Below are 6,000 nucleotides of genomic sequence, written 5' to 3' on the forward strand. Positions count from 1 at the left end.
CCCTTCCCCAGAGACCAGCAGTGTATATCGCAGCTCGAAAAGAATAAAGACACAACTCAACAAAGCAACTTTTTCAGGAAACCATTTTCTTAATTTATTGTTGTTTCATTCATAACAGTTCCTAATTCTTTAATGTCCCTTATGAATTGTTAATACTATTCTTTTGCATGAAATAGCCCGCCAGCTCAGTCATTTCCAGCCGAGGACTGCAGTTTCGTGCTTATTAGCACTCATCAGCCCGCCATAGGAAAGTGACTGAGCTGGAGATGGAAAACCTCCTAAGGAAGCCAAGAGTGCGAAACAAACTGGTAGCTGATATAGAATTAGCAGACCAGACGAGTGACCGAAGCAATGGTTCGGTTCAACTCGAAGATTGAACGCGAGGCAAGGTATATTCAGTAAATTATCGCCCATTAGCCAGGGCTAAAGCAGAATTACGTGAAATACACCGCCAGCTCAGTCATTTCCAGCCGAGGACTGCAGTTTCGTGCTTATTACCACTCATCAGCCCGGCATATTGCTTCGGTAACTCGTTTGGTCTGCTAATTCTATATCAGCTACCAGTTTGTTTCGCACTCTTAGCTTCCTTAAAGAGGTTTTCCATCTCCAGCTCAGTCACTTTCCTATGCCGGGCTGATGAGTGCTAATAAGCACGAAACTGCAGTCCTCGGCTGGAAATGACTGAGCTGGCGGTGTATTTCAAGTAATTCTGCTTTAGCCCTGGCTAATGGGCGGTAATTTACTGACTATTCTTTTGGTTTATTTCATGCAGTTTTTGTGCTAGCATTTTAGGGTTCCTACAAATTTTAATCAAATTTAGATCAAATTAGGTTTTAATCAAAGTTGCCATCCACCGGCAACTTTGTTATCTACGACTCGTGTGTTTATGCCATGTAAAAGAACAATTTTTTAAAAGCATTATCAATTAAAAATTTCATTTTCGGTATTTTTTGAGTTGTGTCGCTATTCTTTTCAAGCGACGATATTTGCAACGTTGTTAAGTCTTATTGCTAGTGTTTTTTTTTTTTTTTTTTTGGGCCGTTTGGTCTTTTAAGGACGTGGAGCCTCCCTGCACTGCGGAGTCTGCGGCTGCGCAGATCTGGGCCTTTTCCCGATATAACGAAGAAACTCAGCGGTCCCTCGGAATTGCGTTACCTCTCAAAAGTTGTAGTTTGGTGTCCTTAATTGGGAAAAAATAATAAAAAAGTTCTAAATTGATATCTTTAGCTCGCGCATTAGGCAGAAAATTTGAAAAAATATGCTAAAAATTTAATTTTTCAAAAACCAATAAAATTTGTTTTTTTTTTTTTTTTTTTTAATATTTTTATAACGCAACAGCCGTAACAGTCATTATAATGTCAGTTTAAACCTAAAAAAAATATTTTATAGCTTTTACATAAGATCTTTCTACGCCTTAGATTGGGCTAAAATCTCCTGTCCAATCTCGGGCGTATGCACAGACTAAAAACCTTATGTAAAGCTATAAAATGTTTTTTTTATGTTCAAACTACGCTATATACTGAAAATTTATAACTGTTACATTATGTAAAAAATGCGAAAAACCTTTTTTTTTTTTTTGAAAAATTCTATTTTTAGCATATTTTTTCAAACTTTCAGCCTCATGCGCGAAATGAAGATGTCAACTTAGAAAATTTCTTAATTGTTTTTCCCCCAATTGAGGATACCAAGCAACAACTTTTGAGAGGTAAAACGATTTCGAAATAAAGAAATCGATTTTTTCGAATCACCCAAATGGAGAGCCCCTTACTGTCTAACCACGGATTGTATGGAAAGGCAAACATCCGGTTTACACGCGGAAATGGAAGTATCTATTACTTTTCAGGGATGTCAGATTTTGCAGATGTATATGTTAGCCTCTAAATTAAGCAGAGTCTGATTCAAATAAGCGGAATACACGCACAAAATTTTTATTTTTCCCCTCACTCAGATGGAGTCGCCTTACCTGGATGTTTGCCAATTCCATACAATCCGTGGTCAAACAGTAACAAAGTAGACTATACTATTAATACGAAATACTGATGCAAGCGAAAAACCCTCATATAAGTACATACTTCAAAGTTAGCCACTTACTTCTACATTCTCCTTCAACCCTGTCAAAACCATAATATTTTTCTTTGCAGATGCACACAGCTGATTCTTTTATCTGATCGTACATGCAAAACACTTCGGTTCCCGTGCTTTTGCCGCAAATGTATTCTTTGCAACCGTCCACTGTTTCGCAGAAAGGTCCGCTGCTGCCTTTTCTGCACTTGCAAAATTTCTGGCTTCCCACGCTGATGCATCTGCCGCCATTTTGGCATTTGTTGATGCTGTTGTCGCAAGAAGCTGTGACGGAAAAATAATATTGATATTAGTTTATTGAGAGGCAATTCATTACAATATAGATATTTTTTTATATAAATTGTAACGGATTCGGTGCGACTTTCACTTTCTTGAAATGAAGACACAGTTCTTGATAAAAACACAGGAGCTTCATTTACACTATGTACAGTAGAAATCGTTAACAACGGCTAAATTATTCATCGGCAATTAAGCAATTATCACACAACACCGTAAACTCAACGTTTACACACGTATTTACTTCCAAATACGAAAACAACACAGCGAAATGCCTCGCAATAAACAGAGCAAATACGCTCTCAGTTCGAAATCTCAATCGAAAACTAAACTCTTTATCCAGCGTAACGGTTTATATACACACCGAAAGAAATCTCTCAAATATTCCAAACGCTTCTAGAAAATAGTAGACCGTTATCAAATTTTATCAATGAACAAAAAAAAGAAATAAGGGGGTCGTATACTTTAGCCATATGTAAAGGGGTGGTATATTCATTACGGGACTCTATTTACAGGTTACGTTACTACAATAATTACTATTTACAGGATTTGTAACAGTATCATCTGCTACTATACTCAGCAGCAGTCTTTTTTTTTTTTTGAGCAATTGCGATTGCTAATTGTTTTCATTTGACCGACCCTTGGCATTTGGTTCCTTTTTCAACTCCACCGTCCTCTGCAGGCGCGGCTCCTCCGGTCCTGAGCACTGTCCCCAGAATCCGCTTCCCCTGGTTGGTGGCGTCCATGTCCTACACACACGCACGCTCATACTCATACACACTCACACGCATACACACACACACGCACGCACGCACGCGCGCCTTTACGCGCATACATACGCCAACGTGCATTCACACAGGTCTACGCACACACACAAGCCTACACACGTAACCGCCCAAGAGGAGGGGCAGACTTGGGGGCGGGGGACAAGAGACGTTTCTAAAAACAAGAATTCTAATGACTTGGGTCCTGTCGCAGTTCGTGATTGCGAAAAACATAATTTGAATTTAAAATTTTAGAATTCAAATTATTATTATTTTTCTTTTTTTCAGGAGTTAGTGAAACAGATTTAAAAAACCCAAGAATTATCTGTAAGGTAAAATCAGTGTTAGATTTTTCGTGACACATGATGTAAATTAATCAGCAACTAAGATTTCCGGAAAATAAATGCTAAATTTAAAAGTATCGGGTAAATGGTAGGATGAAACGGCGTTAAAATAAAATGGAAAACTGAGGCGTGCTGCTGGAGCAAGTGCTTTTCAGCACTCAGCCGCTGAGAATTTCGAACTATGTAGGTTTAGGCGAATTTTTACTTCTTTTTACAAAAAAGGAAGCATTGTATTCACGAAAAAATTTTCATCCAAAAATCGGCCTTAATTTAAATTTTGCTCACCCCCAAATGAATGTTGAGCTTTTTTTTCATCCCGACCACATGTGGATATGTGCCTAGGAGCGTACTGACACCCGAAATATCCATTTTGACGATCCCCGATTTAATTACAGCGAGTTTTCTCGTGACGTCCGTATGTATGTCGCATAACTCAAGAACGTAATGTCCTAGAAAGCTGAAGTTTGGTAAGTAGACTCCTAGTGGGATCTAGTTGTGCACCTTCCTTTTTGGTTGCATTCGTTTGCTCCAAAAGGGGTCTTTTGCCCCTTTTTGGGTGGGAAATCACTGTTAATTTCGATGTAAATTCAAGTGGTGTTATAATTTGGCGGACACTTGGCGATATATCGCCAGTCTTTTGGTCGCCAAGTTTTGTTGCCAACATAGCAATTTTTTTTATTGATTTATTATTATTTATATAAAAATAATATCCATTTTGACGACCCCCCCGAGTTAAATACAAAGAATTTTCTCGTGACGTCCGTATGTAAGTATGTATGTGCGAATGTATCTCGCATAACTCAAAAACGGTATGTCCTAGAAAGTCGAAATTTGGCACGTAGACTCCTAGTGGGGTCTAGTTGTGCACATTCTTTTTTGGTTGCATTTGGATGTTTCTAAGGGGGTCTTTTGCCCCTTTTTGGGGGAAATCATTGTTAATTTCGATGTAAACTCAAGTTGTGTTATAATTTGTCGGACACGGCGATCGCCATGTTTTGTCGCCAACTTGGCGACAAATTTGGCGATTTTTTTTTGTTTTTTTAAATTTGGTTTCAATTTGTCTACTGTTGTTGATATTTAGAGAGTAAACTATTGAATCACATTAAAAATGCCAATAATTTAAAAATGACATTAAATTGGAGTAAAAGGAAGTCATGTGATGCACACATCAGCTCGTTTGTTTTCACTTTTTCTTTCTGTTTCATTCTCAGTGGCGGCGATTGGGGCTTCTAAGTGGGGGGAGGCAAAAAAAATGACAACTAAAAGCCATGGGACTTTACGGCAGCAAGAAAATGAAAAAAAAAAAAGCAAACAAAGTACAAAACTTTGTTAGGGGTATTTTTGAGAATATTGAAGCCGATAAGTAGACCTTAACTCAGTTTTTTCTTAAGATTTTGATGAATTTTGTACAGAATAACTTTCTCTGAAGAAGCAATTAGACTAGAATTAGATTTACATTATTTACCCCTAAATATTTGAGATGTCACAAACACTTGGTAATAATTTCGTTAAGCAAGTATCACTTGTTTAAGGAAAACAATTGATTTACCAAGATTTAAACAATGAATACATGTATACACTAAAAGCTTTTGCATGTGCTACATAATGTTTCGTAAACAGATATACAAAGTAAAACAACTAAATATGTTCTAAAAATATATTAATAAAAAAAATAATAAAATTAATTATTTAACCATTAAAAGGTGGAGTGTTGCCCCCCTTGCTCGCCCTCCCCCCTCCCCTCGAATCGAAGCCACAGTTCATTCTAAACTGTATTTTTATGCTTCAAATTATATTTATTCCTGAAGAAATGACAAAAAAAAAAAAAAAAAAAAAAACTTTAAAATTTGGAAATAGTCTGCAGACTTCTTATAGTATCTACGAAGGGCGTTGCAGCGTCACGCATTTTCTACCTTTTGGTTTGTGCGTTGAATTTACTCCTTATGTGTTATCTGGATAGCTTGATCTTACTAAGGCCCCTATATATACGAGCCAGCGAACGCATCAGCTTAAGATCAGCCATTTTGGATCAGACCGTGTGTTTGAGTGGTAGTCTTTTTTGGCGAGATATCACGTTTGGTGATTGTTCACTGCGTGCTATTATTAGTTGCACGTGAATTGTTAATTAAATAAAATATTATTTATGGCAAATTTGGCGAAACACGAAACTCTGCTGTGGGGAGTGTAGAAAATGAAGAACAAGCAAATCAGCTGCAATAGGGTCTAGATCATATTACGGAGTGGGCTGATAAATGGGGTATGGCTGTTACTGTTGGGAAATGTCAAGTGCTACATTTAGGGCATGGAAATAAGTGTACAAGTTAATATTTGCAAGGTTCAGTCATTAGTCAGGCAGACAAAGTTACTGATCTGGGGGTCTTAATAAGTCAGGATTTAAAGCTTAGTCAACAGTGCAGCATTGCTAGTAACAAAGCAATAAGATGCTTGGGTTTATCAATAGATCTGTTTCAAACAAATCTAAAGAAGTTCTTCTGCCCTTATATAGAAGTTTGGTAAGATCTCATTTGGAGTAT

The sequence above is a fragment of the Uloborus diversus genome, chromosome 8, assembly GCF_026930045.1.
Source record: "Uloborus diversus isolate 005 chromosome 8, Udiv.v.3.1, whole genome shotgun sequence".
NCBI classification, from domain to species: Eukaryota; Metazoa; Arthropoda; class Arachnida; order Araneae; family Uloboridae; genus Uloborus; species Uloborus diversus.